The sequence below is a fragment of the Meleagris gallopavo genome, chromosome 1 (genome assembly GCF_905368555.1).
Source record: "Meleagris gallopavo chromosome 1, MGAL_WU_HG_1.1, whole genome shotgun sequence".
NCBI classification, from domain to species: Eukaryota; Metazoa; Chordata; class Aves; order Galliformes; family Phasianidae; genus Meleagris; species Meleagris gallopavo.
The window spans coordinates 94,125,781-94,138,024 of record NC_139404.1 but is presented as its reverse complement, the minus strand read 5'-3'; the positions used below and the strand labels follow the sequence as shown (position 1 = coordinate 94,138,024).

Below are 12,244 nucleotides of genomic sequence, written 5' to 3'. Positions count from 1 at the left end.
AAATAATCTATTCCACATCGCTGAATTTTCAATTTTCTCAAAGCAATTGTTTATACATAATTCTGCGTAAACGAGTTGTTTCAAACAAGCAAAAAAGTTTGTTTCCTTATTAACTTACTTCACCAAATTGACTTTAGTCACACTTTCCCACATAAATAAATCTATATTTCATCACTAAGTTCCAGAAGATCCTGGTGTATGCAATCCCAAACTCTAAATTCTTGACTGTAGAATCATTCAAAGAAACCTAATGAATGATTAGAAAAGAAGAATAGAATGGCCCCTTCACAAAGATGATATGCAAATTCTTGAAGTGCTCCATATTTTTTTAGTAGAGCATGAGACTCTTGGTCTTGTGGTTTATGGATTCAGAGGCCATACTGGACACCAAAATGACCATGGTGATTTAACATGGCTGGCAGCTGAGCACCACACTTGTTTACTTCTCAGTGGGATGAGGGGAAGAACCGTGGAATGGTAAAACTGTGAGAGCTCACCCATTCACTGCAATCAAAGGGCCCATTACAGAGTTGAGACATCTAGGTACATCACTACTACATATTATACATATATGGGTCTCACTTCGTATCTTACACAATTTTTACAAAAAGACTTCTTACCAGAGAAGATTTGAAAACACTATGTTTCTTAATTGTATTGAGATGGGAATACAGCAAATTATTAAGAGAAACTAGCACCATTCTGTAGACTTAATGAAAGTTACATGAGAAAAAAGGAACTGAACATCTGAATCTATCTATAGACTTGAAAAATTTCTGCTGATGAATACAAATCACTGTTTTCTAGGAAAGAGATAGGTCAGGTTATCCATGAAAAAAAATGGAATCCTTTTAGCTTCCACTGCAGAATTCATTCAGAGGATTTGATCTCTTCATGCATCTTGCTAGGGAATAATGAGATGTAATGCCTCATGAATTATAAATCATGCATTGTTTTTTAAGTAACATGACTTTTGAAATGCTTGTAAGCTGTCAGAAGAAAACACCTGCTATTCATTTACAGCCAAACTCATGTAGCATTTTGAGCTCATGTGGAGGCATAGAATTTTGTAGACTGAGGCAAAGACTAAGGGTCCTGTAGTTCTTTATTATTAACACCATCCGCTTCAGTCCTTTAGTCCAAAGTTTCCAGATGTTTGGAAAACCTCCTGAAGGCCCTTATGTCCTGAACAGATGGCAGAGTTCAAATGAGTAGCATGTGCACAGAAATGTACCAGAGTGCTCCAGCCCCGCCATGTATGTCTGGTGTAGTGCTAGCTCCATGTAATAACACACTTGAGCCCCTTGAGTATCTCTGTTTCACAGATTATTCACAGAGTCAAACTGTGATCAGGATGTGTCAGATTCGTTGTGTACACGCTAATTGTTTGCCCTGTGCAGGTGCAATTGCTCCGGTATATTTCTGTATGTCATTTATATGCTGAATTTTTTGGAAAGAAGGGTGTAAGCTGTTAGCACATAGCTTCTCATCACGCTGTGACACTGGGGCTTAGTGCCACAGTTTGGGGCAGGAGATGTGCATGCGTCAGTGTTTTCACTTTCATCCCTTTGTCTCTGAAAACACAATGTTGAGGACAATTTGAATTTCTTATTGTTGTTATTATCATAGAAAATAGTGAGTTAAAATACTGACTGAGAATCCAAAAGCAACCTGTTAATATGCAAATGGCACTCCTGGAGTTTATTTAACTTTTATGGATGGTTAAGGGCAAACTGTTCTGAGCAGATGACTGAGTAAAAAGCCAAACCTTCAACCAGTGAAAAGGTTGGTAACAAAAAGAGCCCAGTCATTTCAAAGAGGCCATGATTCAATAAAAGCTGAAATCTGACAACAACTCTGAGCTGTGTTAAAATCAGAGTCAGTGATATTGTTTAAAAGGCCTTTTGACATCCAGAAAGTTGATTACTGGTTTCAGACTATTATACATACTATTTTTCCTGCTAAAACACTTTAAAGTGAGATACTGGTGTTAGTGTCTTGAATAAATGATGTACAGTGCTCAGAATTACCAGTTCAGCTTCCCTACTCTAGAAATACTTATGTTTTGTTCTGGTATCAGCTGATGAAAAATACTAATTTCTGTTGCTGTTCTGGATGGGTGAATTTTTCAGGTGTGCAACACTCAGGTACCAATGAATTGTGATATACACATGTGTGCAAAAAGATGCCTACAAGTCAACTCTGGAACATGAACATAATCTAAGAAAAGAACCACAGATCAATAGTAGGAGATGAGATTGTCTAAGATGGAGCTGCTCTTTGAACTATGATCTCCAAGCATACACAAACAATCTTTGTGCATCTTGTTTCTAACTAATAAATGATGTTTTAGGGACTCTTCACCAGAACCTATATGACAATGCTGGTGGAGGGGGGGGAGAGGGGGAAGAAAAAAGAAAGAAAGAAAAAAAAAGCCAAAGAATCTATACTTCTTAAATGCACAGGCAAACCTGGCTTCTCACTCCATATTCAAAAAATCACTAAATGCTCAGCTGATATAGGTACACAACCTTACTAGCTTATTTACATGTTACATTTCCTCACTTTTCTAGGCTGCAGTGAAATTGCCCCAATTTATACTATGTGAGAGAAGGCAAAGATTCTCATAGCACACACAACTTACTATTTCACTAAATCATTCATAACCTCATCACAGTTGTTTTTGTGGTTTTTGTATCAATGTTTCTGAATGTTCCTTTTCACCAGAAATATTTTCAAAAAGAGACTTAATAGAATATAGCTTGCTCCACTGCTACTGAGAATCTGTGCTGAGCCTGCAGATAGACTTTCAAGTAATTTAACAGGGAAATACTTAATACAAGTCTTTTCCCCTTTGATTTTAGAAGTAGTTCAAGCAACATCTAAATCAAGATTTGCTTTAGTAAGTTTCTGTTTGCTTTCTATTCTCTATTGGAAAATTGCTATTTAGCTGTACATGTCCCATTGGGTTCTATTCTCAAAGAAGTATGTTATTACAATGGAAGAAATACATGCAAGCCTATGAAAGAAAGTGTTCAGAGGACAAAAAGAATTTGAAAGCACAGATTTAATATATATAAACACAAATAGAAAATATTCCCTAGAAATCCCCCTTGAACTGAAGGCCAGTGATCTCCTGGAAATGAAGTCTTGCAATACAGGGAAAGCAAACAAATGAACAACCATCTACCAGACCCTGAAAAAAAAATACAACTTAATATAAAGTTGAGAGAATGTGTAATATACTCAGGACACCTTATGATTGTAATGGAGGATTTGGAAGACGGAGATTAAGTCCTAAAATAGTGCATTTTAAATATCAGAATGCATTCTATAAATACAATGAAGTGAAACACAATATATGTGGAAGAATCACTGGTACAGTCAGTTTCTGTAGTATTTTTCTGTTCTTCTCTTTAACTGATGTACTTGATTCTAATAAGAAACTACTAGAAAGGATATTAGAAATATTAGAAAGAAAGAACAACATATCAATATTATCCTTAAAATAATGTAGACATTAATACTCTCTTTTATACAAACCTTGTGACATGCAGAAAAACGGAACACAGGAAAGCTATTTAAAGATTTAATACTTCTCAGGTGAATGAGGACCAGACATCAAGCAAGGGTTTACAGCCACATTCTAAAATGTATATAAGCTTCTGCTTCTGAATTCACTAAGTCCAGCTGTGGGATACAATGCAAACCTGAAGAAGCACAGAAGAAAATACTTCACAAATGAAATAAGTGTTGTGGAATTCAGCATATTACTGTAAATGATTCATACTATAGTTGGACTTTTTCACTGTGCTCAATCATTTTCAATACTGAGTCTCCAGAGGAAGTGCTGTATTTTTTAAAATAATGGAGACTCTTTCCTGAAATGAGGGTTTCTGGAATGGATTATCTGCTAAACTAGGGTGCAACAAAGAGCTCTTGTGACCTTTGAATGGGCTCAGCATGGTGCCTTGAGTTGCAGATTCCCATCTGTCTGAGCTCTGGGATGCTATCAAATGCTGTTCTCCTTACACTGCCCCTACAGTTCTTCCAGTGCTCACACAGAAAACTTCCAACAGTTTAATTCAAGTATGTCCAACTGCAGTGGGCCTAATGAAAGATGCTATTGTGCCTAGTGGTAGAATCATTTTTCCACTGTATTTTTTGAAGATGGGAACACCCCACATTAAAAATTGTCATTTACCACTAACCAAGAGAACAGTTCTTTAATATTGCCTTAATTAGACAAAGCCAATGTGTCACTGCATGTGCAACAAATAACATTATTTCTAATCACTAAACTGCCATTAAAAGGCTGTAGCAGAGCATAATAGTTCAGTGCAGCAGACTGGTAAACTACATGTGGCAGCTTGCATTTCAGCCTCTCAATTTATACTTGGCTTTAGATGATGCTAACAGTTGCTTGCTCCTAGAATCACAAAAGCCGACTTCCCTCATACCAGCATTCTGTGGATGAGGGAAGATATCTTCAGGGGAAGAATAAATATTTCCTCTCTGCAGATTCAAAATATGAAGTTTCACTGGTGATGTACAAGGTCTGGAAGAATGCCTTTGTTTATTTTATTTGATATTACAATTATTTATCATTCTTTATTTTTATTATTTTTCTATCATAAACTAATCATATGTGATTATTACATACTATGTCTATTGTTGTTATACACTTTAAATTACAATATTCACTTACAGACACAAGTGCTGCTAAGATGAAATATGAAAAGTATCCTCCAATGATTGATATAGGTATACCTTAAAGGATTTTTGTTTTATTATAAAAATACTGCCAAAGATATTATTTCAAGGCCACAGTGTGGCATTAGCTTTCTAGCTTTAAGTTTCTGAACCCAAGATTAATTTTGTAATGGTCTTGAGACATGGTATTGTGTAGTACGTCTAAACAAAAATGACAAACATCATACAGTACCATACACCTAGGGCATTTAAATACAAAAATACCTGTGCTCCCGGAAGTTTCTGAATTGCAATCTACTGAAAACTGCAAAGAGTATTTATGGAAGGTATCATACCATCCTGATCCTCTCTTTGTTAACTGTTTGCCATTGCCTACTGCTGGACGCAAGACAGTCCTAGGTATACCTGGTTGGGCTAACACAATGCGGCAATTCATATGTTCTTTCACTCTGATGAAAATTGCTAGTTATGGTGACGACTCTGATAGGTGGTACCAGTCTGAGAAGCCATATCCCATAGGATGCAAGGAGTACGTTGTGATGGAGCATGTATTTTGTGTCCTGCTGCTGTCAACAGACACACAATATCCTTCCACTTCTGTACTGGTTTTAAATTTTGTTTAGAAAATCAAAGAGTAGGACTCATAGACAGATATGAAAACATTAAAGCAAAAAAACCTGTCCCTTTTCTTTGCCACTGTGGGTGTCTTCTGTAGTAACTGTAATGAATTGCTTTCCTTCACTTGACACTTCTCATTCCTTTCTCCATGTCCAGGCACTTAACTTTCTTTCTTAATAAATCTGATGTGAATCAAAGGTTGAGGTTAAAATCAGTATCGTGACCTAATTTGTGATTTTCCAAACAACCATATTAACAACTGTGGGGTAAAAGAAAAGAAAAAACCACACACAACCTGAAATTGTAATCTTATCAGTATTCCGCTAGAGCCAGCAGATGATGTTGCCTAAGAAAGACCATTTTACAGACTGTTCCATCCTCTGTAAAGGAAAAATCAGAAGACTTTGATTAAATTTGCATTACAGAATCATCCTATCTTTGATATTGTGTTCTTTTTTCCTACTCCTTTTTTAATCTGTATTATTGATTATATGCACAGAGTGTGTTATTCTGTTCTATTTTCCAGTGGATTTATGCTGTCCCAGGTCAGAACTGCAAACATCAAACTTGGTTAGGTTCCTTAGAAGGGTCTAATGAAAAAGTTACGTTAAAGACACCAAGCCAGTCATTCATTCCAACATGATGAGGAAAACTTTGCATATTTGTGTATACTGTTCAATGGGGAGGGTTGTTAACAAGAACTGAAGTGCAACCAGCTAATAAGATAATGACAAGGTTCTGACCCAGTTTGGCATGGTTCCGTGACTAATGTGGGGGCATCCACACATCCATACCCTGGGAAAGGTGAAAGATAACGAGATGCAAACAGGATGACAGCAATTACAGTATGAATGTAGTATTAAGGAACTTGGTGTTATGACCATCACAGAATATAATATTTCTTATGAAACTTAATTAGATGTTGATTGTAATTCTTCAAATCTCTCAATATGTAAATATTCTTTATGATCTTTTCCTACTAAAATACCACAAGCTTAGTAGTTCACTCAATTATGTAAATTAAGAATACACCAATCTCTAAAAAAGGGATAGCTCACTGACATTCACTCTGTGATTCTGTGGAAAAGCACAAAACCACTGGATCTTCTTGCATATTTGAAAAAAGGAGGTAAGCAAGGAAATAAAATTATCTCTGGATAGTAAATAAATCCTATTAACACAGGTTAAATTTATCATTTGTTCAAAACATTAACAGTCTTAAACATTCTCCCAAATGCAATGTGCACATAATTACTGCAGACAGCTCACGTTAAAATCATACTACCGATGAACATATAAAACAAACAAAATTCTAATCTATATTCACAAACTACTGCTAATTTACAACAGCTACTTGACTACTGATTACACTGAGGTCTTTGAAGTACTGCTCACACACAAGCAAGAACTGGATTACTGTCATATAAATGACAATGTATGTAATTCTACCTGTTTCATTCTTGTCTTACCAAAACACATAAGCCTGTGTTCTCTTAGATAGCAGCATGTTGGGACAGTACGGCAAAATCCTGGAGCACACAGGATCTGCTTCCAGTCAGCCTTCATTCTGCTTTCCAAAAAAATGTGGTATATGGCAGAAGGATATAGCAAGGACAGCCTTATATATTCATACAGAAAAAAGCAGTTTTCCCTTTCACTGAGGCCTTATGATACTGCTGCTTAGCATACATCTGTGCAAAACAAAGGACCCCAAAACTATAGAACTACTAATCTATATGCACAGATGATATTTTAGTCTGTTTCTTTTACTGATAATTCAGAAAAGTAAATGTATCTGGTTGATAAGTCATTCTAGTGCTTATTTCACTGATACTGAAAATGAGAATCTCTGTGTTACCCATATCAATCTTTACTCCATTGTTCTGGTTGCATTTATCTTCTGCTTGCCTGGACTTCAGGGAAAGTTAAGCATAATAATCAGAAAACAATACGTTCTACATCAAGGAAGACAAAATATACTTGATACTGGTCTAAAAATTTTAATTTTTATTTGGAAAATGAAAAAAAGGTCATTAGATTTTGGTAGATACACAGGACAGTGTGAATTAAACTAAAAGACTTCTCAGGTATAATATGAAGTTAACAATATTTTCATCACAGTTGGAAACAGTATAGATATTCTTGCTGTCACGGAACACGAACCTTGATTCAGAAGATTACTTTAGTGACATACTGGACTTAAATCAAATGAGTAAACCCCCCTTGAAGTTAATCATGTTTTCAGAATTAGACATGCATAAACTGCAAATTAGGACAATCCCTAGAGAACTGGAAAAAGAAAAAAGTTTTAAAAAATCCAAAAATCTATCTCACTGCTTCATGTTCATACTGTGCCAACATATTTTGCAAATTGAAGATAAAATTGAAACTTCTGGGGTTTTTCTGGTGTTTGCAGAACTACATGTGTCTACTGCATAATTTGTTTAAGCCAGCTTTGCTGGTGGGTCCTTATCATTCTGCTCTTCAGCCCCAAGCAAAATTAAACTAATGCTACTTTGAAAAAACTACATGTTACTCCTGGGTTTACAATTCATTTCTGTTTTTGTTAAAGGAGTCCCAAACTTATTATCAGCTTTTCAAAAGCCAGATGTTCTTGGCAAAGACGCATATTCTCTGAGTCCACGGAGAGTATGCTGCAGCTGATCAAAAGCATACTCGGATGTTATAATTTTGTTCTGGCTTGTTTTCCTACCCAACAGAACCCCAGGGTTACTAACTGTCCTGATAAACATCTCTCCTGAATCCATTACTAAGAAAGTAAATGATAAATAAAAAATGACCTACCATCCTGAATCATAAAACAAGTAGTGCTACTGCTCATTAAAAAGGTCACCTTGGCTCATATCAAATGATTAATCATTAAATATATGACTGTATTTGATAAACAAAGTGTGAAAAACACAGGGGGAAAAAACATACAAAAACATACAGAAACTAACCAGCCTCAAACTCATTGGCACAACTTTCAGTAGGTGAAGTTTTGTTGTTCACAATGATACTTAAATATCTAAAATCACAAGACTAAATCATTTTTTTCAATTCCATAACCATAAACTAGTTTTTCATACCATTTTTTTCTGAAGGCTTACATCTAAGAATTATTTTTAATACTACCTTGTTAATCAGGAATAGCTAGTAACATTTACCTGTGTTCAGAAAGAAACCTAGTAGAAGCAGCACATCTACAATTTAATCAGTCAAGTCTGCTCACCTATTGCTTCAATAATCATAACCCAGGACTCTGCTTTCACATTAACTTCATATTTCTGCAGCTAAAGGTCCTGTCAAACTAAATACAAATAGATTTTATGCAGGTCTAATCTGGGCAATATCAGCTTTTTCCCTCATGTGAATATCAAGCTGCTATGTGTACATACCTTTCTATTTACCAGTGTATCAGTGGATATAGCTCTACCAATATAATATAAACGAAACAAATAAATAAGACGTGTATAGTTAATAGTGATATCACTTTTAATGATCTAATGGATCTATGAAACTACTGTTTTTTTCCAGATCACATACAGGTATAATAATGACATTTATATATCTTAATAAGAAGACCTGCAGGGAAGTTTGAAACTGTCATCAGGTATCCAGTTAGTAGCAACAGGTCCTTGACACTTCAAAAAGTCTAGAACTGCTGTCTTACAAATGCCAATTCAATAAAGCTAGTATTTAGAATTCAATAAACTTAGTCATTGCAAGTTAGTGTAGGGAATCTGCTTAAGCAAGGGGTTAAACTCGATGATCTATAGAGGTCCCTTCCAACCCCTACAATTCTGTGATCCTGTGATTCTGTAATACTGACCTTCCTCATAAAACATGGCAGGAGAAGTGTATCAATAATACTGTGACTTTACCCTGGTGGTGCTCTCTGGTGGTGATTAATACCCTCTAAGTCAGGAGCCATAACTCTGATGAGCCTTTAATACAGTGAAACAACAGAAGCAGTTAAGGGCATTGTCTGAGAGAAACGGAGAGAAATTTAATCAAGTTGCTAATATACTTTGACCAGAACTCTGAGGTACTCTTAACTGAAATCACAGTCTGAAAGGGACTGTTACATTCCAGATCATGCCTCTTTAGGGGCCAGTTATTTTTACAGCCCTACTGAAAACAGAGAGCAGTACCTTGGTATGCATCTATCATGTTTGGAAGGAAAAATAATATTTTGCATTCACCTGAGTATTCTGTTTGGATTATCTGTAAGCTATGGCTGTAGGATGAAGGACGGAAGAAATAAAGCAATGTTCACAAAGACTAATTTAGTTTAGCAAGGTTAATTTCCCATCCTACAGTCAATGAGTAGTCCATAGAGAATTCTGAGCAGAGAAATCAAGCTACAGCCTCCACCCTAATGTTAAAATAGATTTTGGAACTGAACTGGAGACAATAATAAGGATTGTGAAGGCAATACATTGCCTCTAATACTTACAGCACTGCAATACTGAAATGTGGCAGCAATGCAAATCCACAGCCCTGACATTCATCCAGATGGCCAACAGCTTATGGTCTAAAGGAATAACTGCACTCATTTATTCTTATTAACTAATTGTATTTGGATCCTAATAATATAAAAGATGAAATATTCACGTATTACTCCACCCTGGTCACTGCAGAACATTGTAGTGATAAAGAAAAGCTTTCAGATCCGTCAGGAACTATGACATGCATTAAAATAGATATATGTGGTACACCTGACTCTTAACCTCTGCTGCCTCAATCTGCTGGAAAATAGGCACACATCAAAACAGCAACCAGTCACTCACCCATACTGACAACACACAAACAACAGACACTGGCAGAGACACTTTCTGTGGTACTCTTTTTTTGTGCAGATACTATTGATCCCCTCCAGACTGTAAATCAGAAGGGGATTCAAAAGCAGCTCTATAATCCTGTTCTTGGGGACATTTTGCTAATTAAAGTGGTACATCTTAATCAACTTCTTTCATCCCTTTCTTCACTGAACACACTGCCTGTTTGTATACAGAGTACAGATGAGTCATTTCTTCTAAATACTGCTAAATAATTTTGGATACTGAACTGCAAAAAATGTCTTACGCTCACTGGCAAACTGTTCAGTAGGTGACTTCTCTGGCACTGCAATGATGTCATTGGAGCAATTATTCTCCAAGGGTTTTTAAAAATAAAGACAATTACATTTATACGATATTTGCACAGCAAATATTATTATCTAGTGAGCAAATCAATTTAAATGGCTCTAATTTGAGTGGAGCAGGAACAGATTCCTGGTTTTGCTGAAAATTTGCATGTAAGCCATATGCTTGACTCCAACACTGCCTGATCAGCTTCTCGCAGCCCGCAGGGCCACCCCTGCACCGAGGAGGCTCCGGGAGAGCTCCGACAACGGCTGTGGAGCGGGGTGGGGCTGGCAGTGCGGAAGCCATTTCCTGCAGTATAGGTGGTTGCTAGGGGCAGGGAATCACAGAATCACAAAATCACAGAATCAAGGATCATGAATCTCCAACCCCCCTGCCACATGCAGGGCCACCAACCTCCCCATTTAATACTACATCAGGCAGTGTAGGACCCCATCCAATCTGGCCTTGAACAACTCTAGGGACAGGGCATCTGTCCTTCTAGGGACGGGGAGTACAGAGTTGTGTGCTCTGTGGCCTCTCCAGCTACAGGAGCTGTGGATGAAGGCCTGTCTGGGTTGGAAGAGTCACTTAGAGCTAGTCAGCCTGCCCTCTGCATCCTGACTACATCCATCGAGACAAAAAGAGGGGTTGTTATCATAGGTGGCCTCTCTGAGAAGAAAAGAGGTGTCATAGGTGACTTCTCGGAGGGAAACAGAGGGCATAATATGTTGGCCAGACCTGGCCTCTAAGGGAACTTTGCAACCTCCTTGGAACCTGGGTAAGAGGTGTTACTAAAAATCTCACTAGTTTGGTACATCTCTCTAATTAATTGTTGTTTTTTCATGTCAACTCTGATGAATTAACAATAGGAAGTCCAGGACAACAACCCCAGGCAGCACTACAGGCTTGGGGCAAAATGGCTGGAACATGAGCCAGCAGTATGCCCAGGTGTCCAAGAGGACCAATGGCATCCTGCTTGTATCAGAAGTAGTGTAGCCAGTAGGAGCAGTGTGGTGGTTGTCCCTCTTAACTCAGCCCTGGTGAGGCCACACCTTGAATACAGTGTTTGGTTTTGGGCCTCTCACTACAAGAAAGACATTGTGGCCCTGGAACATGTCCAAAGAAGGGCAACAAAACTGGTGAGGGGTCTGGAGTACAAATCTTATGAGGAGCAGCTGAGGGAACTGGATTTGTTCAGTCTGGAGAAGAGGCTCAGGGGTAACCTCCTTGCTCTCTACAACTACTTGAAAGGAGGTTGTGATGAGATGGGAATTGACCTCTTTTACCATGAAACTATCAATAGAACTAGAGGGAATGGTCTCAAGTTACACCAGGGAAGATTCAGGTTGGATGTTAGGAAATACTTTTTCTCTGAGCCAGTGTTCAGGCTCTGGAACGGATTGCCCAGAGAGATGGTGGAGTCACTGTCCTTGGAGCTGTTGAAGAAATATTTAGATGTTGTACTGAGGGACATGATTAAGTGGGAAATATTGGGGATAGGTGGATGGATGGACTGGATCATCTTAGAGGTCTTTTCTAACCTTGGGGATTCTGTGATTCCAAGAGCTGTCCAAAAATACTTCATTGTCTTGAGGTGATTGGTTAAAGGGTCAGGGCACAAGTAATGTTTCCAGTTGCAGGGAAATACATTGAAAGGAACAAGCAGACCCAGCTGATCAAGTCTGGTGTCGTTGGCAGAATTTTGGGTTTCTTGATGGTGGGATGGTCTACACAATGCCAGGCCTGTGGGCACCTTGTGAGATGCACTTTTCTCAGAGAGGAAA

At 37.6% G+C, this 12,244-nt stretch overlaps 1 non-coding gene across 1 annotated transcript; it reads left to right on the top strand.

Annotated features, from left to right (window-relative positions):
• Positions 1-217: 217 nt before the first annotated feature.
• Positions 218-328, top strand: LOC116216229 (U6 spliceosomal RNA). Its single transcript, XR_014881300.1, has one exon. It is a non-coding gene; the product is annotated as a U6 spliceosomal RNA (small nuclear RNA).
• Positions 329-12,244: the final 11,916 nt, after the last annotated feature.